Below are 26,733 nucleotides of genomic sequence, written 5' to 3' on the forward strand. Positions count from 1 at the left end.
CTATATTAGAATAACATGATGATTTCACGCAGAATCCATAGTTCAGAGACTTATGACTAATTATTCTATTTCCTAAATGTTGCTTTATCTTTTTATATTTTTCTGTCTTTCCTCCTCTTCTTTCTTGTTATTTTTTTCTGGGAATTTATAATTGAGTTGGATTAATAATATTCTTCTATTTCTTCCGCAGTATAAAATACTACTTTAAAAACTCAGAATTTTAAGGAAGTGTTATTAAACATATTTATGAAAGCATTTATTTTTCAAAGGAAAGGATGATGTCATAATAGAGCAAGGCTTTGCCATTTTAGTTCACTTAACATATGGAATTTGTACCAAGAAACCCAAGAAGGACTTAACAGAATTAAGCGAGTTGACATTCATTTTCACTAAATAAATTAAGTAAACTCACAAAGGCAGACTAGGTCAGTTCCATTTTTACCTTGTTGCTTATGTCCACAGTTGATTTTTTTGGGGGGGTGCATAAAACTTCAATGAGAAGAAGAATGTAGATAAAAGTCTATGGTTTTGCAGGGTTACTGACAACAAGTATTATGGGTGTTTGCTCTTAGTTCAGTTCTTACCTCAGCCTTATGTTTGAAAATACTGATGTTGCAATTTCTCCTATATAAAAATACATCAAATGGCATAAGTTTGAAAAACTTATACAGGCAGTGTTTGTATTGAGAGTCATTTAGATTTAAATGGTGATTTGTTCTTTGACAAATCTGTTCAGAAAGCAGTATAATGAACACTAGCTTTGAAACCAGAAAATGCTGGATTCAAGAAGTGAGAAAAGCAAAGTTTTTGGCTTCTCAGTAAATACAGCCTAGTAGAGGGAGGTGCGGAGAAGGCAATGGCACCCCACTCCAGTACTCTTGCCTGGAAAATGCCATGGACGGGGGAGCCTGGTGGGCTGCAGTCCATGGGGTCGCGAAGAGTCGGACACTACTGAGTGACTTCACTTTCGCTTTTCACTTTCATGCACTGGAGAAGGCAATGGCACCCCACTCCAGTACTCTTGCCTGGAAAATGCCATGGACGGGGGAGCCTGGTAGGCTGCCGTCTATGGGGTCGCACAGAGTCGGACACGACTGAAGCGACTTAGCAGCAGCAGCAGCAGCAGTGGAGGGAGATGGGCATTTAATAAAATAATCATGGTGATACGTAATTACAAACTACAAGAGCTTCAAAAGTAGAGGAAAGGAAACTATAGAAAGGATTAGTGGGTGGTGGAGCACAGGGAATCTCTGAGGAAGTGGTGTTTAAATTGGAATTATGAAAAGCGATGGTTTAGTAGGTGAAGTGTAATGAGATGAGGAAGGATTTCCAGTCTGAAACAATAGTATTAAAATATCCCTAGGGCAGAAAGTGCCATAGCATGTTGGCAGAACAGATAAAGGGCTGGTAGGACAAAAGTATGGGGGACAAGGAAGGTGATGTTTTTAGATAAAAGCTAGGCAAAGGATAGATCATGCATTGCCTTCAGGGTACCAACAGCAATCTTGACTTATCAGCAGTAAATAATCTCTAATAGCTTTAGGAAGCCATAGAAAGGTTTTCATCAAAATTCAGATGTTCAGAATTGGGTTTCAAAACCGTCACTTCACTTGCCCAAATGTGGAAGATCAACTGGGTTAAGGAGAGCTAGAGTGGAAACATGCTAGTTAGGAGGCTACTTAGTAACGCTCAGGCAAGTGATGATTTGGACTAAGATGGTTGGATCGGATCAGTTAGGCGGCTACTGTAATAATCTGGGCAGGAGATGAGGGCGGTTTGGACTTAGAGTGGTGGTAGAGGACATGGAGAGGGGTGAATGCATTTTCCACAGCTGTCTCGCTTCTTCAGTGTCACTTGGACCACTATAGGCCGTCCATGTAGTTGATGCAGTGAACAACTGCCTAATGCCAGTTGATATAAAATTTGCAGGTGTAACTATAGTTTAATGGAGTCTATTTTGGAGTTTTTTTTTTTTTTTTTTTTTTAAAGGACTGCGATTTCCATCAGGATCTTCCTGCAGTTTTAAGAAAGATGGTATGATGCTGTTGGGAATGACAGTGCAGATAATCTGTCAAAGCTCCAAGAAAACACTAGAAGAGGAGGGCCCTTGACTCAGGAGCTGCTGTAATGGCTGGCAGCTAACACAGCAGCAGGAGGTAGGGAGGTGACAAACAGGCAAGGCAGATGTTCTACTGAGCTCCTCCATCTGGATGGGGCCTTTTGGTTGTACTGCTCTTTCCCAGCCATGCGGGAAGCAAGTGCCAACGATGCATCTTCATTAGGATGAACAGGACCTTGGAAAGAGGATAAGCAGTTGTCACTTACTAAAAGCTCAGGGTCAGTGAGAACCCAAACACTCTATTGATGGCACTGTGGGAAAGTGATCGGACCATAATCGTCTGTTCAGCAAGCCTTTTTTTTGGAAAGAGGACTTGTTGAAAGTGTTAAAGAAAACTATGTAATCCTAACTTGTATCAACAACACAGGGATGGCATATATCAATAATAGCCACATTTTGAACACTTGTTCTGTGCCAGGCGCTCTGTGATCTGCCTCCACTCCCTACCCCTTATTTTTCAGCTCTTACGTCCCTCTGTTCTCTCCACTGGCCACTGAATATCAGCCACAATGACCTCCTCATTATTCCTTGAAGACCCCAAGCATGTTTCCATCTCATGGAATTTGCAGTTGCTCTTTGCTCTCACCTGGAATTCTCTTCCTCCATATATGTGCACTGTTTGCTCTATCACTTTAATAGGTCTTCACTCAAGTTCATTACCAAGGGGAGTCCTCGGTTGGCCACCTTTCCCCAGTTAACACTTTTTGTTAATTTCTAGCCTTTCACATTGTTTTCCTTTCTCTCCACAGTTCCTGGCATTGCCTAACTATAAAGTACACAGGTTTCTTTATCTCCTTGGTTAGAACGCAAGCTCCATTATTTGGAGATGTTGACAGTCTTTTCCACTGCGATAACCTAAGTGTCTAAACAGAATCTACACAGAGTAGGCCCTTAAGAAGTGCTGGAAGAAATGACCAAATGCATCTCACTTAATATTCACAGCACAGTCTAGGAAGTAGGTATTACTATTACCCAATTTGACAGAGGAGGAAACAAGATTAAGCATTTTATACAAAATCAAACAGATATTGATTTCAGTCTGATCTTTTAACTTAAGCTATTCTGCCCCATTTTGATCTTTGATTTCGTCTGTATCATATAAGCAGACAAGAAAGATCAGAAAATACTATTACTTTTGTTATCAAAGCTGTCCTTTTACTAGGCCGGAGGGTATAATACAAAGGGAGAATGAGGGTGTGGCTATTGTCAAGGTATTAGAAAATCCACATAGGAAAATTGTTATGGGCTGAATGTTTGCATTCGTTATATCAAAATTCATATGTTGAAACCCTAATCTCATTATGGTAGTATTAGGAGGTAGGGGTTTTTGGGAGTTAGTTACGTTTAGACAAGGTCATGAGGCTTGACCTTCATAGGAGATTAAGTGTGTGTGTTTTTTTTAAGATTTTTTGTTTGCTTGTTTTTAAGTTTTTTAATTTAATTTTTTAAAATTTTATTTTATTTGGCCACTCTTATGTGGCATCTGGGATCTTAGTTCCCTGATCAGGGATTGAAACTGTGCCCCCTGCTTTGGGAGCCTGGAGTCTTAACCACTGGACTGCCAGGGTAAGTTCAAGATTGAGTGGTCTTATGAGAACAGTGATCCCTCAAACTCTCGCACTCCCCTCCCTTTCCCTTTCTCCCTTCCCCTCCCCCCACCCCACCTTGTGAGGACACAGCAAGGAGGCAGCAATCTGCAAGAGGGCCTTCACCAGGAATTGAATCTTAGCACCTTGATCTTGGATTCTCCAGCCTCCAGTTCAGTTCAGTTCAGTTCAGTCGCTCAGTCATGTCCGACTCTTTGCGACCTCATGAACCACAGCACGCCAGGCCTCCCTGTCCATCACCAACTCCCGGAGTCTACCCAAACCCATGTCCATTGAGTCAGTGATGCCATCCACCCATCTCATCTTCTGTCATCCCCTTCTCCTCCTGCCCTCAATCTTTCCCAGCATCAGGGTCTTTTCAAATGAGTCAGCTCTTCGTATCAGGTGGCCCAAGTATTGGAGTTTCAGCTTCAGCATCAATCCTTCCAATGAACACCCAGGACTGATCTCGTTTAGGATGGACTGGTTGGATCTCCTTGCAGTCCAAGGGACTCTCAAGAGTCTTCTCCAACTCCACAGTTCAAAAGCATCAATTCTTCGGCTCTCAGCTTTCTTTATCTCACATCCATACATGACTACTGGAAAAACCATAGCCTTGACTAGACGGACCATTGTTGACAAAGTAACGTCTTTGCTTTTTAATATGCTGTCTAGGTTGGTCATAACTTTCCTTCCAAGGAGTAAGCGTCTTTTAATTTCATGGCTGCAGTCACCATCTGCAGTGATTTTGGAGCCCCAAGAAATAAAGTCTGACAATGTTTCTACTGTTTCCCCATCTATTTGCCATGAAGTGATGGGACCGAATGCCATGATCTTAGTTATCTGAATGTTGAGCTTTAAGCCAACTTTTTCACTCTCCTCTTTCACTTTCATCAAGAGGCTCTTTAGTTCTCCTTCACTTTCTGCCATAAGGGTGGTGTCATCTGCATATCTGAGGTTATTGATATTTCTCCTGGCAATCTTGATTCCAGCTTGTGCTTCCTCCAGCCCAGCATTCTTCCAGAACTGTGAGAAATACATATTTATTATCGAAGGCACCCAGTCTCTGGTATTCTGTTGTAGTTGCCCGACCTGTCTAAGATAATAATATTCCCTGAGTATTTATGCTCAAGGTTGCCTCTAGTTTGAGGTATATAAGAGAGACTGGCTACGTACACATCTCACCGGAGAGGCTTGGCGTGATGCTTCTTCTGAGGCTCAGACAAAGGACAAATGAGAGAGACTGAAGACAAATGTCCAGGAGATTCTCAGTCTCTAGACACAACACTCCAGGAAGGAAAAATGTAACCTCTCAGTCTCCCGAAGATGAAGCTCTGAAATCCCCTTTCCTTCTTCAGCATTCTGTGCAGTCAGAGGCAGAGAACGGCTGCACCGATGAGGATTTAATGATGTGAAGCTTACTTGCATAAATAACTGTGAGAAATCCCCAAGCTTTCATGTGGTAATGACCATAGACTCCAACCAGGTGAGCAATGTAATCTGTTCACACATATCCTGGTCCACCTCATGTGGAATATTTTTGGTGGGTGGCTATTATATTGCATTTCTTTTTCGTATTTGTCAGTTCTGGGTTAGCTTGTGTGGAAAACCAGAAGCTTTCCCCATAAAAAGATCTCAGCTGCTGATTTTGTGAACAGACTACTGAGAGTTTGGTCTCGAGTGGTTACTTTTTGTGTCACCAGTGGCAGAAATATTTATTCTTTGTTAGTATGCATGTTACCAAGTTATGTGCATTTCACATAATTTTGCCAGCATAAAAATCAGAACTGTCAATGCAGCAAGCAAGGTTGCCAGAAGTGAAATCAAGACTTAGTAATATAAGTTGGTTAACTTCAAAGCTGGAAGAATGGGATGTTCCAGATAATTTAAACATTTTTAGTCAGCTGAGGGTTAAGCATCCTTTCTTTTCCCAGCTCTGAAAATCTTTAAAGTTTGAATTCATTTTCCTGTCTTTAAAAACAGTGAATTAAGCATAATAAGATCTACTTTTAATAAAAAATCTTTAGTGTGTCATGTAAATCATTCCAATTTATCAATTTCATTGATTATAGTAGATGGACTGGCCTAAATATTGGTTGATTATAAGCCATACCTATTTTTTAAATTTAAATTTTATTTTTTTTGGCCATGCTGCATGACTTGCAGGATCTTAGTTCCCTGACCAGGGATTGAACCCACGCCCTCATCAGTGACAGTGCAGAGTCCTAACCAGTGGACAGCCAGGGAATTCCCTAAGCCATATCAAGAAATTTTAAAACTTAACTTTATAAATACTCTTAAGTTTCAATCAAATGGGAAACCCTACCTTGTTGAAAGTTATGGTAGTTTGAATTTCAAAGCTCCATGTATTTTTCAACTTTCCATATGAAAGACTAGTTCTCAGGTTCCTTCTTTTTTTTTCAAACATCAATTTAATATCTCCACGATCTTAAACTTCTTTTATTTTAGTGCTATTTCCAAACTTCTAATAATGTGCTAGAACATTGGTTTTATTTATAGCTGTTTCATTGGCATAAGCTAAATAACTTAAGCCACTTTAAAATAATAATTGCAATTAGAGATTCCTCCCTTTTTTAAAAGTAATAAGGCAAGTCAAAACAATTGGTTTAGAAGAACAAAAATAAATATCCCAATAAAACAAAACACACAATTTACACATTTTATCATCATTGTCTTAATGTGTGTTACCATATTAGTTTTACTTAACAAATCTTTATGTAGAGCTCATCATGTGCCAGGTGCTATTCTAAGAGCTAGACAGGTATTAAGTCCCCACTATAATCAGTATAACGTCCCTATGAAGTTGTTACCATCATCCCCAGTTTGCACATTAGGAAATGAGACACAGAGAGGTTATACAACTTTCCCAAGGTCACACTCATAATGAAGAAAGAGCTGTGATTTGAAACTTCTAGAATATATGCTTTTAACTATTATACTATGCTGTTGGTCTTGATTGCTTAAAAGAAGGAAGTGTTTAAAAATGTCAACTTCCAGTATCCATCAGTGTTTGGGGCTATTAATATCTGGAAGTAGATGAATTTTATGACCTACTTCTCTTACCTCAGGAATATATAATGAATATTTTATAAGTATGCACATCTGTGTATGTCACACACACATTCATATTCTACAATAAAAATACACAGTTATAACTACATTATGGTTCTGACATTTCTTTACAATTTTTCCTCTTCAAGGATTCAGACATTTCTAGGTAATCTCAGAAGAGGCTAATGGAAATGTCCCAGTCCTGGTCAATTTGTGCCTCTTGTTCCTTTTTGCCCTGTTTCACCTTTGAGTGCTGATTATCTCTGCGTTCATGCTTTTCCACAGTCTATGGGGATCCACAATATACTCATGGTTACGTTGTGGTTGATTTATTATAGCCAAGAAATATCAGTTAGTCTGCAATTACTGAAATTTCTGTGAAATAGAATCAGAAAATGAAAATTCTCATTATGACTTAGATGTGAATAAGCATGTAGCTTTCTTTTTTTCTAAAACTAGTTTCATATTGCTGTGTTTTTCTTTTACTTATTCCCCCAAGTGGAAGAAAAAAACCCCATAAACTTTCCAATCATGTTAACTAGGGCTCTTCTAGTTTGAAGTCTTTTCTTGTAGATGAAATACAGTCAATTCAGAGATGACACTAACCTCTCAGGGCTGTTTTATCCTGGGAGGATTCCCAGTGTGTGAATTGTTGGTTTGGACCTTAGACATTCTGGTACCCCCATGGATCACCCTTTTGGTCTCTGGTTGTGGGGTCTCTACTCTCTGAGGTTTCCATGTACTGAGAACTGGTCTTCTTCCTCCCTCATTAGCATCTGTGACAGAAGCTGTCAGTAGAATTTTCTAAAGGTAAAATGTTACAGATGCTACTTAACTAAGGTACCAGAAAATGCAGCCATTTAAAGAAGGATCTTTCAGTCAAATCAAAGTTGTAGAAAACGGTCAAAATGTTGAGAAGAGGATTTTATGAGAAGATCTTCTTTAGAGAATGTTATGCTGAACCCTGTATTAGGGTTCCCCAAAAAAACAAGCCCCAGAATGTGTATATTTATAGGAAGTGATTTATTTTAAGGAATTAGCTTATGCAATTGTGGGGGCTAAGTGAGTCCAAAATCTAATGAAAGAGGCCAGCAGGCTGGAGACTCAGGAAGGAGCTGTGGTTCAAGTCCAAAGGTATTCTGCTAGAAAATCAGACACAGCTGATGTTACAGATCAAGTCTGAAGGCCATCTGCTGGAGAATTCCCTCTTGCTCTTAGCAGACTAGCCTTTTGATCTCTTCATGTCTTCAACTGATTGCATGAGGCCCACCCACATAACGGACAGCAATCTGATTTACTCAAAGTCCACTGATTTAAATGTTAATCTCATACAAAACACCCTCACAGAAATACTCAGAATAGTTCAGATAAGCTAAGTTCAGCCACTAAGTCATGTCCAACTCTATGTGACCCCATGGACTGCAGCATGCCAGGTCTCCCTGCCCATCACCAACTCCAAGAGCTTATTCAAACTCATATCGATTGAGTCAGTGATGCCATCCAACCATCTCATCCTCTGTCATCCCCTTCTCCTCCTACCTTCAATCTTTCCCAGCATCAGGGTCTTATCAAATAAGTCAGTTCTTCGCATCAGGTGGCCAAAGTATTGGAGTTTCAGCTTCAGCATCAGTCCTTCCAATGAATATTCAAGACTGATTTCCTTTCGGATGGACTGGTTGGAACTCCTTGCAGCCTAAGGGATTCTCAAGAGTCTTTTCCAACACCACAGTTCAAAAGCAGAAATTCTTCAGTACTCAGCTTTCTTTATAGTCCAACTCTCACATCCATACATGACTACTGGAAAAACCATAGCTTTGACTAAATGGACCTTTGTTGGCAAAGTAATGTCGCTGCTTTTTAATATGCTGTCTAGGTTGGTCATAGCTTTTCTTCCAAGGAGCAAGCTTCTTTTCATGGTTGCAGCCACCATTGGCAGTGATTTTGGAGCCCTCCAAAGTAAAGTCTGTCACTGTTTCCATTGTTTCCCCATCTATTTGCCATGAAGTGATGGGACCAGATGCCATGATCTTTATTTTCTAAATATTGAGTCTTAGGCCAACTTTTTCACTCTCCTCTTTCACTTTCATCAAGAGGTTCTTTCTGCCATGAGGGTGGTGTCATCTGCATATCTGAGGTTATTGATATTTCTCCTGGCAATCTTCATTCCAGTTTATGCTTTATCTAACCCAGCATATCTCATAATGTACTCTGCATATAAGTTAAATAAGCAGAGTGGCAATATACAGCCTTGATGTACTCCTTTCCCAATTTGGAAACCGTTAGCTGTTCCGCATCCAGTTCTGACTGTTGCTTCTTGACCTGCATGCAGATTTCTCAGGAGGCAGGACAGGTGGTCTGGTATTCCCATCTCTTTAAAAATTTTCCACGGTTTGTTTTGATCCATAGACAAAAGCTTTGACGTAGTCAATAAAGCAGAAGTAGATGTTTTTCTGGAACTCTCTTGCTTTTTCAATGATCCAATGGATGTTGCCAATTTGATCTCTGGTTCCTCTGCCTTTTCTAAATCCAGCTTGAACGTCTGGAGGTTCTTGGTTCACGTACTGTTAAAGACTGGCTTGGAAAATTTTGAGCATTAATTTGCTAGTGTGTGAGATGAGTGCAATTGTGCAGTAGTGCAGTCCCAGTTTGAACATTCTTTGGCTTTGACTTTCTTTTGGATTGGAATGAAAACTGATCTTTTCCAGTCCTGTGACCAGTGCTGAGTTTTCCAGATTTGCTGGCATATTGAGTGCAGCACTTTCTCAGCATCATCTTTTAGGATTTGAAATAGCTCAACTGGAATTCCATCACCTCCACTAGCTTTGTTCGTAGTGATGCTTCCTAAGGCCCACTTGACTTCACATTCCAGGATGTCTGAGGAACAGACATCCTGTGGAAGAAGTGAGGAAGAAAAGCTCATGGCATCAAGACAACTAGTCCTTATTTCTATAAATAGTCATGTGGTCACAAGCGATATTTTTAACTACTTTCTTCTACCACTCATCCCATGTTCTGTTTGCACTGAGCTAGTCATAGTTCTTTACCTGATGGGTTGCCCCAGATTTTCATTGCTGAAGGGTCTGGGCCATGGTAGTCCTACCAGGAATTAGGTTACTGTTTTCCATTGTCCTTAATCACATGTGTGCATGCTCAGTTCTGTCTGATTCTGTGCAATCCCATGGACTGTAGTATCTTGCCAGGCTGCATTGTCCATGGCATTGTCCAGGCAAGAATATGGGAGTGGGTTGCCATTTTCTGCTGCAGGGGATCTTCCTGGCCCAGAGATGGAACCTGAGTCTCCTTTGTCTCCTGCACTGGCAGGTGGATTCTTTACCATTAAGCCACCTGGGGAGCCCAGCCTTAATCACAGTGCATAGTAATATTAAGTGATGCCCCAGTATTCCAGACACAGTCTTCTTTGCCTCCATTGTGGAGAAACAGTCAAATTTCTTGCTAGTCCTCCAACCCAGTGAGGTAGGGATTGTCTGCCCCTCACCTTAGGCCGGTTAAGAATTGGGGGCTTCATTTGCACTGCTAGGAGAGCCTAGAGTTGTCACTACTATGGACTGTGGAGCCTCACTCATGTCAGAGGGACCTACAAGAGCCTGAGTAAAGGCAGAGCAACCCTCTGGAAAATTGCATTTAATAACTAACTACATGTCTGCTAAAGACCAAGCAGACAATGCACATGTTTTCATGGATCAAATGTGGGCTGCATGAAGATCAGACCTGGCCCTGAATTGCTTTAGGTCCTTTCCAAAAGTGAGGCAAAGAATTTCCAACGGTGAGAGTTTGTGTGTGGAGAGAACCATGCTGAAGGAGAAATCTCACCCATGTCTTTGGAGCTGTTCCCCATCAGGCCCAGATGGGAGGCAGGCTCTGAAATACCCACAAGTATCCAGTTTAAGTATCTGCTGAGCCCTGAGGGCATGATGTTGCTCCATCATTCTCAAGCCAGGTGGAACGTGATGCCATGTTGAACACGCAGGCTTCTCTAAGATGCTCCTGGCTACCTTAGCAACATCCAGGAAAATGCGGTACCCACTCTAACATTCTCAGATTCCTACAAAACCATCCTGGCATTTCTTGGGCCTTTTTCTCCCCCAGAGGTTGTAGCTTGCTGGGATGCTCTCATCCTTCTCTTTCTCTGATTTCTTCCTTTAATCCCAGCACTGTAAGGGCTCTCCATTTTATCCCCTTTCTAGCAGGAATTTTTGCCTTGTGTTATTGCTTCTTCTTTTCTACTCTTTGTTAGTGACATAATCTTGATGCAAGAAAGGATTGTAGGAAGCTGAATGTATTTTAGAAAAACCACAAAATATTTTGGGAGATTATCTTGTGGCTATATCTTCAGAAAATCTCTCCTTCACTCTGCTGATATCAGTGGAATTTTAAAGGTTTGCCTTGCTTATGGGTATCAAAGGAACTTCACTGCAATAAGAACTTTAACTCATGGTTGCCTCCTGAATTCCACAGTCAACTTCTCCCCCTTTATTTACCTACAGATACCTTTTATTCATCTTTTCCCTTTTTTGTACTTAATAACCATAAGATTACTTCTCCAGCCTGGGTTAGAGGAGAATTATAATATAACCTCATTTCAGTGTTTTACTCTCTTTTAAGTTGTTTGTGCAAGCTAGGGTCAGTCATGGGATTCAAAGGAATGGATCAGTTGGGCAATAATTATATTAAAATCCGTTTAAAGGTACACTCAGAAAACAAAACCCTGGCTTTTATTTAGACAAAAAAAGATAAATGAATATTCAATCAGAATGATTTCTAATAATTTCAGCATTTTCTCTTGATAGATTGTGGAGTAATTTTCTTTTTTCTAGTCCAGGCTAGAGGCATATTTTCAGTAAAGATGTTAATTGTGTAATTTGACTTCTTAAAAATAGGATGCTAGATGTAATATCTGTATATGCATTTTCATTAAACATTCTTTTCAATCAGCTATATTTAAAGATTCTTGTTTGGGTTAAGTCAGATTTGTCAGCTCTTCAATCAGTTTGTAGCACATTGTAAAAGAATATACTCAAAACAGAGCTAAGCTGTCAAGCTGTGACAACTCTGAATGAGGAAGATTTTCAAAAATTATGAGTGAGATATTTTAAATGTCTCCTTGACATCCATAGCACTATTCAAAATACTTCATCAGAGGCATGTGCTTTAAAAACGCACTTGAAAATTAATGTGAGGAGTGCAATTTGTCAGTCTTTGTCTTAGCAGACACACCACTGACAGTCACAGAGCATTTGCAGTAAGACAGCCCTGAATCGCTCTACTGAAATGCCTCCCAGAAGCAGGAAAGATGGAGTGACCTGTTCAAGGGGCAGTCAGAAGGGCCTCGAGCAAAATAAAAACATAAGAGGTTTGATTCCAAGTCCTGTTGATACCTTTTTGAGCTAGTGGCGAATGGCAAGCTCCATTTGTCCTTTGCCAGGAGGATTGTGTGATTTAGTGATTCCTCGAAGGAGCCATCTCTTCCTTAGCTGTGAGTCGGGGACATGAGCTATTTGTCCTGACCTCAGCTTGTAATAGGGAAAGCTGTGGCGAAAAGACAAAGCCTTGGCTATTTATTTTAAATAAGTCTCTTAAGGGGTGAAGAAATATCACAGGCCTGGGGCTGTCCTAAGCTAGCTTTCTCTAAATTCAAGGAAACCTTTCCAACACCTGACCTGGAAGAACCCTCCAGGGACACCACTTAATTGGTGAAGGGGCTTTAGAAATGAATCACACTGAGCCACAGACTTTCCATGTTTCATTTCACTCCTTCCCAGTGCCTGTCAATTGTATGTGTTATGTGCTTGTCTGTTGCTAAAGCTTAAGAAATCAAGGTGGAGATTTTGAAGAGAAAAACTTAAAATTGACTTGACGGTGGTCTTGTCCATTTGCATAGTGTCTCTGGTCTTTTAAGGTACCCCAAAGTACCTTATTCACAGTAAAGACTCATGACAGGGTTACGGAATCCGAACTCAGAAAAGCTAGAACTCTGGTTCCAGGGGCCAGAAAAACTTCAGATAGTTGCTATCCCTTGGATCACAAGTGGCTTCTCTTTTGTGCATCTTTCTGTAGAGGGAAGGGCTGTTTCGTGAAGGCGAGAGTAGCCAACATTGTTAGACGCTGTTGAGGCTCTGTGGTAACACAGTGGGTACTGGGAAAGTGGCCATTGACTTAGGGATAAATGTGACTTTGTGATAAAGGGGACTTTAAGGACAGATGCCTCAATGGAGTGGGGAAGCAACAAGCCACACAAGAGTTGATTGAGAAATGCATGAGAGACAAGAATATTGAGGTAAGTTAGCCTTTTGATACTTCACATATTCTTACCATTCCATTGCTAAACAATAGGAAAAAGGACTTTAAAAAGGTTCGGTACTTTACCTGGGATTATACATCTAGTGCGGAGAAGGCAATGGCACCCCACTCCAGTACTCTTGCCTGGAAGATCCCATGGACGGAGGAGCCTGGTAGGCTGCAGTCCATGGGGTCACGAAGAGTCGGACACAACTGAGCGACTTCACTTTCACTTTTCCTTTCATACGTTGGAGAAGGAAATGGCAACCCACTCCAGTGTTCTTGCTTGGAGAATCCCAGGGACGGGGGAGACTGGTGGGCTGCCATCTATGGGGTCGCACAGAGTCAGACACGACTGAAGCGACTGAGCAGCAGCAGCAGCATACATCTAGTGAGTGGCAGATACAGGATTCCAATACACCTCTGCCTTGAGGGGTTGAGCTCTTAACTGTGGTTAATTTTTTCATCACTTTAATCAAGGCCATGAGTCTATGGTCACCTAATGGAATAGAGAGCCTTCTTGGTCCTAGGGCATGCTGAGGACATCTGTGGCCACGGACACTGCACAGAAGAGATGGCTTCCATGTTTTGCTTAGCCTCATAAAAATATCACATGGTACAGGGAAGGAGTTTCTCTTCCTAATCCTGTTATTTAGCTGGATTTACCCTAGACATCCCTGGAGAAGGAAATGGCAACCCACTCCAGTATTCTTGCCTGGAGAATCCCACGGACGGAGGAGCCTGGTAGGCTACAGTCCAAAGGGGTCGCAACGAGTCGGACACGACTGAGCGACTTTACTTTACTTTACTTACTTACTTACCCTAGACATAATCATCTCATTTGCCCCAGCCCTCCAATATCACTTGAAGTAAATGGAGCATTTTGGTGGCCTACTGTTCCTTATCAGGGCACCTGAAATGATACAGGATTTTGTTATTTGACTTCTACATTCTATCTGTAGCTTTTAGAATAAAAGTATAATAGAGACAGTTAGTTCTGTTAAATGCATCTTGGAGCCATGTGTTAGCTTATCTATGGATTTTCTCCTTAGATGTTTAAATATTCCCCCTGCAATTTAAGTTTCATCAAACAAAGGAGATCTGATTTAAGATAATTCTCTTGGTGAGAAAGCAATTGCTGCTGCAATCTGCCATTCACCCAGAACCATTGATCCCAGGATAAACATTCATTTATCAGACAATTCAAAATAAAACACAACATATGCTGTCGTTTATAACAAATTGATGGGTAGGATTCTGCGTTCTTCCCAGGTTCTCCTATCGAAGCATTGTCTCATTTACTTTGGTAAAAATTCATGTAAAATATGTTTCATCTCCTTTTACCCTAATTCTTACTTCAAACTACAAGTTGATTAACTTTTTATAAAGTTGGTCCATTATCTTAACCTCTGCGTACTATTATATTTCTTTTGCATTGTCTTTTCAAAGCATTAATGGATATTTTAAAGTTAAAATGACATTTTAAAAGTCTGTTTTATAAGCCACTCCATCCTTTGGAGCCCTCATCCTGCAATGTTACCGATAAAGTGCTTGGGAGGAATTCTGGCACCTGGATTGCGACTCTGGCCTTGTGTGGTGACCTTCTTGCCGCAGCCATATAATCATCTTGTGAAAGCCACAGTCCAGGTGTAAAGAGGTTGTGGCCGTGAAGAAATGTTTTTCATTAGAGTTGTTAGTGGGTTTTGCAATCTGCACACAGCAGGCAAAATGACCATGACATGATAATTAAGTGATCTCTTTATTATTTCAGAGAGGGAAAAAAATACTTCACCATTCTGATGATTGCAAAGCCTCTGGATTGGAGTTTAAAAAAAATACAACATGAAACACTTGTGTGAGCACAGATTCCCTCCTTTCATTTTTTAAATGTAGATGATATTTTTTTTCTTGCATAATGAGTGTCTTGTAGGACAAGAGGCTCTTGACTGAAGGTTGGCATTAAAATACTTGCTATCTAACAGTGGTATAAGCAGATTGTACAAAGAAGACCACTGTTTAATCACTGAAGTTCAAAACCAAGGTTTCTCTCTATGAAGGGTGTTTGGAGCCTCTAAAAAATGCAACAGATGGGCACCTCAAATTTAAATTCTTTTGATAATGATTAAGGATTTGCTACTTAAAAATGATGAAAATAAAACTTTCACTGACAGTCTTTGAAGATGACAGGAGAAGATCTATCAGGAAATTATAAATTTTTTGTGGGATTCATTTTAAAGTAAATGGTTTTTGCTTCTCTGTACTATATGATCTGACTTTTCTGCATTTTAATAAAAGTTTTCACTTGAGCTCACCTAAAACTTGGAAAGAAGATGTATTGATAGTTATAAAAGCATGTACATTATTTCTCATACTTTTACTAAATTGAAAAACTTAAAAAATTTTTTTAAATTTCTGGCATTAAAAAAGATCCCATCTGAACTGTTAAATTATTTACTTTTGCTCTCTTAACTGTCTTATAAAATATCACCACCTCAGAAAACAAAAATTACCAATGACCTATAGGACACAATGGTGCTGTTCAAATATTTGTCTGCTAGTTTTCTCATCTGGAATCTGGATAGCAGTATGTAAAATTCCATAAGCATCAACTATGAATATATTTTTGTTCATTCCTAATAATTTCTTAGATTGTTTTCCCTGTGTCATTAAGAAGTTGTTTTGAATATTTTCTACTACAGTAGGTTCTTCAAGGATTTCCCAGGAATTGCCACTCATGGTTTCACACCAGATGAAGACTGTGTCAAACATACTCTCCTTATAAAATTGACCATTTTGGTAATATACCAATGCTTTGCTCATTCAATAGCCACACATCTAAGAAATTAATTCTGTATATTTGTAGCATCTTAAAAAGCACATTGGATAATACACTTGCTTAGTATCTGAAGAAAACCTTTGTATTTTATAAACTATCAACAATTATTGATCGGACTACAGAAGGCTGAAGAATTCCAGAGTGGCAAATTTGTACTAAGTATAAATGAAAGATCATATAGAATCATAGAATGTTTTTTAAACTCTGGAAGGGACTTTTTCTATCATCAGAATGTTTTGTGGTTTGGATAGCATACTGAATATGGATGAAAAAAAATCAATATTAAATGTATTTTATTTAAATTAAAAAATATACATCATATTCAAGTGCAGCAGCCCAATGGTGGCACTAGAACAATCTAAAAGTTGTTAATTCCACAGCATGCAGCCCTATATATGCAAAATGAGATGAAATCTACCATGTGCCAGAGCTCCAGATTGCTGGCTGCTTTTGCCTTCTGATATATGCAAAAGCTCAGTAAAATATGCTGTGTGAGAAAAGAAATCAGTGGGCTTATACTATTATTTCTAGTAGAAAAGTTACATTTCTTTGTTTATGAAAAACTTTGTCCATTGTTTGCTTTTCTCTTATTTTTATTTTACATTATAAATTCCTCTTGGACTTTGGTGGAATTTTTTAAAAGATTTTTTTTAGATCATTACTTGTAAGGAACTAGTCATAAATCTACATACATCAGGCTTCTTAAAGCTGTATTTGCATAGCTGATTTGAAAGTAACATTTGTTATAAGCTTAAGTCTTGATGCTATTATCCCATGGCAATTAATTCAAACCTCTGTGAAATGTCAAGGATGATCTGTTTATCGTGTGACCCTTATTCTTTCCCTTGCCAAAGCGGAAGGCACCAGATAAGAACTTAGATTCCAGGAAGCTGATGAACAGCCAGTGATTGGTTACTCTACTCCACCCTCCCTATGGAATTAAAGGCATCCCAGCTATTGGGTACCTTCATTCTTTTCTCCCTTTGGTACTTTCTTATGGCTGCTACTAGGCTTAAATCCTAAAAATGCACATTTGATCATAGACCTTAATTGCTCTCAAATTTATGTATTTAGAGAGGCCTTCCTTGACCACCCTGCCACTCTCATAATGTATTTCTCAAATGATATACTTTACTTCATAGCATTTTTATCTACCTCACATTAGAGTCATTTATTGTTTTTACAAAGCACAATTGTCACAGTTCTACTAGGATATACCATCCAAGGGCCTTATTTGCTGTCATGAACATTGTACCTGGCACACAGCTGATACTCAATAAACATTTGTTTGAACAAGTAAGTGCATTTTATTTAAAGGCAAGTTATATCTAAACATTCCCTTCTCCAGTCTTGTGGTTCTACTGTTTGACCATAGCAGTATGTGTAATTACTCATTTATTATCCCAAAGAAAAGTATTTTCCTGTTAGGAGATGACCTGTGACGTGTTTGAACTTCCCTGGTGGCTGAGCCAGTAAAGAATCTGCCTGAAATGCAGGAGACCTGGGTTTGATCCCTGGGTGGGGAAGATCCCCTGGAGAAGGGAATGGCTACCCACTCCAGTATTTTTGCCTGGAGAATTCCATGGACAGAGGAGCCTGGTGGGCTACAGTCCATGGGGTCACAAAGAGTCGGACATGACTGAGCAACTAACACATACATACATTGCTTGTGACATGTTTATTCTGTTCTTGAAGATTGCCTGGTTAAAGATGTATTTATGAGAAATAATCAATACAAATCAAAATATTTATGTTAAGCTATTTTTGTTCTATGAAATGATCTCTTTAGAAATTGTGCTTTCTCTAATCTTTCCAATCTGCAGTAATATTATCTGTGAAATTGCTACAAGATTTTCTTGTAGTCTTGGGGTGTAGGGGCTGCCACATGAAAATTACACTAGGGTATTCTAGAAAAGTACATCAGGATTAATTTGTTGTTGTTTTTGTTCTGATCTATAAGCAGTTTAAATTCATACTGGCCTCTAGGGTGTGTGGGAGAGATCCTTAGACAATTGGTGCTTTTAATGATAGAGGTTCTCACAATTCTTTACATGACTATCCTGACAGGATATTGCCTTTTTGCCGCTTAGAAATGCAGGACAAAGCAGCTGACAACTGTCATCTGGAATTTTATATCATACAAACATACTCCCTGTGTCAGCGAGGGTTTGCCTATATGATTTCAGCAGTTTCCTTCCAGTTTCTTTAGAAAGAATGGGTTAGTTCACACAAGACAGTCTTGAGATTATTGATACAATCACAAATTGAAATGGGACCGTGGGCTCTCGGCTCATAGAGCAGCATGCCTGGCTCACTCTGTATTTGAAGTGATTAACGATGCTGCAGCATGATGGGGAAATGGTATGTCTATCATTATAGGAAACTACAGGAGGGAGAAACCCTTTCTGATAGCGGTCTTTGAAGCCACCCAAGTTATTTGAGTCTGAGCCATTAGAGGGGGAAAAACAGGAAGAAACAAAGTAGGACAGATATGAAGAAAGAGAACAATCAGAATATGCAGTAGTGATACTGGTCTGGCGGGAGACTCTGTGTGAGAGGGAAAAAAAAATTAGTTGGGGCCATGATAAGCTAACAGACAGGAGGGGCTATTGGTTCAGCAGTTAAACAAGGAATTACACAAAGTCATGGAACACTTACCTGTTCTAATAGTCTCCTATTGTTCTTACCATGTCACCCCTTCTTTCTTATCTGTAATATGGAGATAGTATTTCTTATCATCTTTGTGGAGCTCAGTGATACAGACAGACTTTAGTAAAAACCAAAAACACAAGCAGCTTTATAGCACAGGGCATTCAGCTCTGTGATGACCTAGAGGGGTGGGATGGAGGGTGGGAAGGAAGGGAGGCTCAAGAGAAAGGGGATGTATGTACACTTATGGCAGATTCATGCTGTTGTATGGCAGAAACCAACATTTCATTGTAAAGCAATTATCCTCCAATTTAATTTAAAAAAAAAAGAAAATACTATACTATGATAAACAATGATATGGAATAGGTGGTCCTCATTGCGATCCACTCCACCTCCCAGCCCCACCCCGGCTTTGGTGAGCTTTAAAATTTAAGTCTTCTTAAACCTAGGAGAGTTGAGGATTTACGTGAGTTTCAGAATCACCTTTGAGCTATTGGGGATACGTGGGGCTCCGTTTTCCTCCCTGGTCCTGATCACGGCTCTGAGGAGATGGGCTGAGACATCTGGCAGCCTGGGAACACTGTATTGACAGGTGTGCAGCCTGGCTGGAGGCTGTGAATACAAACTGGCAGCCTAGTTCCCATCCTGACCACTTGGTGCCACTCTCGCTTTAAGAAAACAGCTCTTCTTCAGCCCAGTCCTAGGAAAAAACAGCTTCCTCTTAGGTTGGCTTCTGTGGTTTCAAAGACAGTCATTGTTTTGAAGAAGGTCATTTGGAGAGTTCGGTGGCCTATGTGATTAGAATGCCTATGGGCGAGCCGCATTCCAGGTGCTTTGTGTGCTAACACTTAGGTGTTATCACCAGCATTAATTATCCAAGGGACTTGTAACAAACACAGGTGGGCCCTTGTTGGTTCATTTAAAAGCCAAGACTCTACAGAACGTAAATTTCCAGGTAGCCACCCAGGCCTTTAACTTTGAGTTTAATTTGGCAAGAGGCTGTAGCCCATCCTACTTCATCTATTTATAGACTGGATATTATATGAGAAAATGTGCTCATTGTTAGTTCCTCCCAATGTATGTTACACACACACACACACACACACACACACCTATAGTAAAAACAGAAAGAACTTGAAAATGCTATTGTTGAATGTGTTTCCTGGTGCCCAATAGTTGAGGTTTTTTTTTTCCAGCCCCTCCTCTTTACTTGCAGAATTATTTATAAGAAAAAAGACACTTTCCTTCACAGAAAGAACCATATTTTAAATGAGATAACTACCTCTAATGTTGTCCAGAATGTTACCCAAATGACATGTTACCCAAGATGACACCTCCTCATCTCTTTCCCTGCCTTTCTTTTCCTTCTGAGATTCCAGGAAGGAATCTGGGCACAGGCTTTTACAGCTTCAAGATGACTTTCTAAATTGGAGGACATTGCAGCATTTAGCTGAAGGTCCTGTGTTCTGTTTTAATGGGAGCCCAGGAGGTCTTGCCCACTTCTAAAGATGCTATTGAGAGCACTGCTTTTCTGACTCATTAATTTGGAAAGGCAAGAGGAGGCTGCCATTAAGAAATGTCTTTGCAATTAATTGCATGTAAAACCTCAAGTTTTTTTTTATTTTCTGAGACATTTATAGGAACTTCTCTGCCTTGTTTATGCACGTATACTTGTGCTGGCCTTAGCATAGTGGAGCTGGCCCTAGGCAAAGTTGAGTAGTTGGCAGTCTGCTTCTGAGCCCCTTATGATTTCATTGCTGGCCTTTCCTCTCAATGAACCTAAGGCTTCCTTCCATTTCTCTTTAAACCTTATTAGTTTTCAGTTTAATTGCCTCTGGCATTAGGTTTGCTTATTTGGGATTGTCCTTGAGTTTGGGGGTCTGGAAACTCTGTTAGGACCCAGAATCTGCCGTCTCCTTGCTTTGTAAGTTTAGGCAAATTATTTAACTTTCCTGCACTTTATGTCCTCCTGTGTAAACAGGGCTATTTTGAGCAGTAAGTAAAACACTACATTTAAAACTCAATGTCTGGATCCAACACTTAAGGTGCTTGTTAAAAATGAAGTTTTCTGAATCTGATTCTAGACAACTGACTCAGAATCTTGAGGAAAAGATCCAGGAATCTCCATTTTTAAAAAGAGCTCTAGGAAATTCTTACACTCACCAAAGGCTGAGAATTCCTGGCTTAAGGCCTACAACTTCTGTCGGGTAACTGTGTTTATAAAAGGGTCTGGGGAAACAACATAACCAAGAGGGGAGGGTGAAAAATGGAAAGAGTCAGGCATCGTAGTTGGGCTTCCCAGGTGGCTCTGCCACTTGCCTGCCAATGCAGAAGACCTGGGTTCAATTCCTGGGTAGGGAAGATCCCCTGGAGGAGGAAATGGCAACCCACTCCAGTATTCTTGCCTGGAGAATGCTATGGACAGAGCAGCCTGGCAGGCTACAGTCCATGGGATCGCAAAGAGTTGGATATGACTTAGCAACTAAAGGGATTCCCTGGTGGCTCAGATGGTAAAGCGTCTGCCTGCAATGTGGGAGATCCAGGTTCGATCCCTGGGTCAGGAAGATCCCCTGGAGAAGGAAATGGCAACCCACTCCAGTACTCTGGCCTATAAAATTCCATGGATGGAGGAGCCTGGTGAGCTACAGTCCATGGGGTTGCAAAGAGTCAGACACGACTGAGCGACTCCACTTTCTTTCACTTTCTTTAGCAACTAAAACCACAACAATAAGGGATTCCAGTTATTTTGTTGGGGAAAGATCTGGGGGCACCTGCAAGGTATGATTTGATCAGGGCGCTCCTAAATCCTATGTAGAAAGGAGAACATGGAGAATTGGTTCATTATGTTGCTGGGTCAAGTATGCAGTGCCTCCTTTCTAAAGTGAAGATGCTAAATCTACTTTACTACTTTAATTTGTCACTTTTTCCCAACTTGGTCTTACTTGCTTTGAGTCCCATCTGTGTGTAAACAAGGCAAGGCTTGCTCCCCTCTGCTTATGCAGATCAGTAGACCCTTGCTCATTAGACCACAAGCTCTACAAGGGAAGACAGCATGATCTGTGCTCCTTTGAGATTTCAGGGTCTAGCACAGAGCACATGTATAAAGTAGGCATTTGATCAATGAGTACATGAGCTGGGTAGGAAAACACTTTCTTAACCTCTAATACATAGTAATTAACCTCCCCTTTTCTTCTTTTTGTTCACATTCACACATATCCTTAAGGCTTGATCAGATTCATGTTCCTCAAGTAACCGAACTACTTTTCAGAAGCTGATGCTCTGGATGAAGCTAGGTTACAACAGTGGAGAATTAGGGATGAACAGGTATGGAATGCAGACGTTAAGGGAAAGGAATTCAGTCTTGGCTTGCTGCTGGCCATCTTTCTTGTTTAGATCATCTAGGAGATTAAAGAGCCACTGACCCCAAATGCTACTAATTTGCAGAGCTCACTGACCATGTGGAAAATTGAGCCGGGGAGGGTGAGCTGCCACCTGTGGGCTTTGTTGTTGACCCCCAGTACTCAACACCTAGCCAGAACATTTTAAGAGGTAGCAACAGAGAGGATTGCTTTGGACATGGTTAATATTTCCTTGAGGCACTAACAACCATTTAGTTTTTCTCGAAATTCAGTATGATGGGAAAAAGGCAGATTTCTGGGCCCTCCTTAGATCAGACCTATCTATTGCAAACCATAGGTGTGGGCAGGGCATAAGAGAAATTCAAGAGATTCAGCTGGACTTGGTCTCCCTGAGGTTGTTCACGGAGTTCAGGCCACCCCAAGTACCCCTTACTCTTCCATACTGGGCACTAAGGGGAATAATATCTGATACTTGCAATGTACTTAATGCTTTCCATGTTCCAAACTCTAGCACTGGAGTAAGAGCATTCTTTGCTTTAATATCATATAGCCTTTGACTCCAAGTCTTAGCCTTGGCATTTAGAGAAAGCCAAGGACCGCCTAACACTTTTTAAAAAATTAAAATTATCCTTTGTTAGAGCAATTTTCCGTGTGCAACAGAATTGAATGGAAGACACAGAGATGTCTTGTACACCCTTTCCCCAACACATGTACAGCCTCCCTTATTACCAACTTGGCCTTCAAGAGTGGTACCCTTGTTTCAACTGAGAGACTTATACTGACCCATCCTTGGCATCTCTAGTTTGACTTTTTCGAACCTCATTTGTTTCAGCTGTAAGTGGTTTAAGGGCTCAAACTTCTTTCACATGCTCCGCTTGTTGCTGTTCCCATGTTTTAAGAAGATGACAAGAAGTTTTGTAGATTTTGTTGTCCTTAACTTTGAACTCTTGATGTTAGATGGGCTAGAAATCCTAGTCATTCGTCAGAGTAGTGATCTCAACACGATGTCCCTAAGCGAGCCTTGTCAGCATTCCTAATAGGAGTGTCAATCTTGGGCCCTACCCCAGACCAATTAAATCAGATGCTGGGCAGCAAGCTGTGTTTTAATCAGCCGTTCAAACAATTGGAATATTGCTGTAATTTGAGAATCACTGGACATTAGGGAAATATTACTCATTGGCTTAAAATTTTTATGAGCACCAATTGGGCTGAGTGGATGATGCTTCACATAGTGGCATTTAAGGAGAATGAAAAAAGGCCCTTTGTGGTGAGGTGAGGGCAAGACAGTACTGTGGATCAGCTGTTTCATAGTCACATTTACTTTTTTGCCTAGACAAATGATTTAACCTCTGGGCTTTGTGGTCTTTTGTTTGTAAATTTATTATTGTTATTATTATTATTTTTATTCAATCAGAGTCCAACCTCAGCTGTTGCAGCCTTAAATGAAGTTGCGGGCTAAGTGCTTTGTACACTCTGCTAGGCAGTAGATGTTCAGTGACTGTCCATTTGCTGCCCTCATGGAAGGCAGCGAGCAGCGTGTGATTTCAGCAGACTGCAAACCCAGGGACGGGAAGGGCCTGCATCTCCTTTGGTCAGTGTTTACAACTCTAGCAACTTGCACCGTAAATATTGGTTATATGAACAAATATGATGGCACAAATACAAAACATTGAATGATGGAAGGCAGTTGTACTGGCTACGTTGGCTGATAACAGTATAAATGCGAGGAAGAGTTTTTGAGGCAAAGCTTAGACCCATCATAAGAAGTTTCAGGGCTGATGCTGCGGTCCGGTCTGAAGTACTAACACCTGGAGTGAGATGGGCCAGGTGGAAGGAGGATGAGCGGAGATTTAAGATCCCTGCGCCCCGGCTCAGCCAGACCCAGCGCCATGCAGCCGACTTAGTCCTCCCAGCCCCTGGCCTCTCGTTCCGTGCCCCCAAATCCCCTCTGCTGGCTCCACCACCAGGTGTGGAAGGTGGGCTGGAGGCTCTTGCTCGCTGGGGTTCGCGCCCAGTCAGTGTGAGGCAACCTGATGGCTGAAGGGGCCAAAGAGAAGATGGCGGGCCTACAGGAGTTTTCTGAACATTCTGGAATGACACAGGACCGACCGGACAAGCAGCGAGAGCAGCACCGGTTCGCTGCATCACCCTGACTGTCGACGGACACCGTCTTAAGGCCCATCAGGCTGTATCGGCTGCGTGCAGTAAGTTCTTGTACAAATTCTTCCAGGAGTTTACTCGGGAACTTTGGGTGGAGATAGAAGGTGTTAATATGTAAAATGGACCTTTTCGTCATTTAATGGAGGTCAGACAAACAGCACCATTAATAATACAATGGAGAGAAGCCAGTGATGTATGCAAAACAGCTGAGGTTATACAAGCGCTGGACGGCTCCCAAAGCCTTTTAAGTCAGATACAGAAGGTGAATACGGTGCTCTTCTTAGGTTTGCAGTATGCAAGTTTTTGGGGAATATAGTGTAACCTTTTTGAATGACAGTGAAAAAAATACTAGGACCTGATTTTGCTTTGCTGGAGTTGCATCATTGTTTATTTAAAGCTGTGTGTGTGAAGGTTCCTGTTAGGAAGCTGCGGTTGCTTTAGAGATTTTTCCTCCCCAGCCTATTGAGGTGTAATTTACATATAATACAATTCACCCCTTTTAGTGTAGAGCTTGAATTATGATAATTGTATACTGTAGTGCAACCAACCACCATAAGCAAGATATAGAAACATTTCCATCACCCTGAATTTTCTCATGACTCTGCAGCAGGCCCTGACCTCCAGCCTCAGGCAACCACTGATTTGATTTTTATCATGGTAGTTTTGTCTTATTTAGAATATCTTCTAAAGGGCCCCTACAGTATGTAGAGTTTTGTGTTTCAGTTTTTAAACTTAGCATTATGTTTTAGAGATGTGTCCCTGTAAATTATGGGTATTACTATTTTGTTCCTGTTTTTGCTGAGTAACATTCCATTGTGTGGATATGAACATCTGTTGATGGACATTTAGGTTGTTGCTAGTTTTTGGCTATCACAGATGATGTGTCTCCAAAAAAAATTTAAGGGCTGTATCATTAAGTACTGTATAAGGAGAATAGGATTCTCTTACTAAAATATAATGCCAATTAAATGAGTATAGCCTTAACAGATTATGAGTAAGTCTTCAGGGGAGATTTAAACAATTTCAAGTTATGAAATAGAATGTTGAGCTCTATTGTCGAAAATGTTTTGACAGGCTAGAATCCAGGATAAATCAACTTTGAAAGACATATTTTTTCTCCTTTTGTTTTCCTCATGATTCATTTGTTTTTGACTCTCTTCAAAACAAGGGTTGCCAAAAAAAAAAGCCTGCAATAAAGTTCAGTATGTCTACTCATTTTCCTCCTCCTTTTCTTCCAGCCCATCTCTTATTTGAGTTCTGATTATATACTAGCTATATTAATTACCTTATCAACTTTATCAAATTAATGATCACAACATCTGTGATGTCACCACCCCATTTTAGAGATGGAAAGATTGAGACCCTGAACTGAAAACTGTATAAGCAAAACCAGGACTAGAAATTAAGGCTTATTTCTTAGCCTATGATATTTCTACTACATCACCTGGTGGAAAAACCTTCCTATTTCTTCCTGGTCACACACAATTACCTACTCATCCTACACTTAGCAAGGGTAGGTGAGCTTACTTACTTGCAGGTGGAAGAGGAACAGAGAGAATTACCAGAGCTTGGGGCAATAGGAAAAGGGAGGAAAGCTTTTCTTTCAACTAAGAAGTGGAAATGCGAATGTCATGATGGAAAATACTCGAAAAGGCTTTGCTAACCGGGGAATTGACGAAGGAACTCTCCAATGCTCTTTCCTGTGTCCTTACTACCCCTTGGTTGCTTCTATTCCGGGATCCATGATTTGAGCTTAACATTTCCATGACCTCTGACATGCTGTCTGTGTCCTCTCCTGCTCCTCCTTCATTCATAGAAACTTAAAGTTTGTGTCTTGCAAGTCATTTCTGATCAGTCTGTGCAAAAGTTTGACATTCACTAGGTACTTAATTACATACTTTTTTGTGGTAGCAATAAGTTACCTAATAAAAGCTGTTCAGTATTGGATAAGTGTTGTATTGTTTCACAACCACAATAGGATTGTAGCAGTCCCATAAAAATGGCAAGGATTTAAAATAACAATAAAAATGAAATAACTAATATTTATTGAAAAGATTAACTGTGCATCATTATTTCATCTGTTTCCCACATGAACTTTATGAGATGGATATACTATTATTCCTGCTTTATAGATGAGGAAATGAAGGCTTAGAAGGATTAATTTGCCCAAATTGATATAGCTGGAAAATATAACCCAAAAGGGAAAGTAAAGATCAACATAATCCTACCATCCAATAATAATTATGCTTAAAGATTATGTAGATTGAAAACAGAGACCCTTTTTATAAACTTAAAATGCTTAACAAAGTGCTAGTCAAATAATGACTGCTGCTGCTACTAAGTCGCGTCAGTCGTGTCCGACTCTGTGCAACCCCACAGACGGCAGCCCACCAGGCTCCTCCGTCCCTGGGATTCTCCAGGCAAGAGCACTGGAGTGGGTTGCCATTTCCTTCTCCAGTGCATGAAAGGGAAAAGTGAAAGAGAAGTCGCTCAGTCGTGTCCAACTCTTAACGACCCCATGGACTGCAGCCCACCAGGCTCCTCCATCCATGGGATTTTCCAGGCAAGAGTACTGGAGTGGGGTGCCATTGCCTTCTTCAAATAATGACTACTCAGGGTATATTTATTGAATAATCCAATGCATTCCACAGAGAC

General features: G+C 40.5%; 2 long non-coding RNA genes across 3 annotated transcripts in view; one reads left to right on the forward strand and one right to left on the reverse strand.

The window, feature by feature from the left end:
• Positions 1-26,733, forward strand: part of LOC145511426 (uncharacterized) — a 451,478-nt gene that overhangs the window by 129,091 nt on the left and 295,654 nt on the right. The window lies entirely within an intron of this gene.
• LOC145511425 (uncharacterized) lies at positions 1,923-19,399 on the reverse strand. Its single transcript, XR_014057842.1, has 3 exons — positions 19,043-19,399; positions 18,569-18,619; positions 1,923-2,294 (listed from the first exon to the last, which is right to left on the reverse strand). It is a non-coding gene; the product is annotated as an uncharacterized LOC145511425 (long non-coding RNA).

Source organism: Giraffa tippelskirchi, chromosome 6 (genome assembly GCF_054371585.1).
Source record: "Giraffa tippelskirchi isolate mGirTip1 chromosome 6, T2T-mGirTip1v1.2.pri, whole genome shotgun sequence".
NCBI lineage: Eukaryota > Metazoa > Chordata > Mammalia > Artiodactyla > Giraffidae > Giraffa > Giraffa tippelskirchi.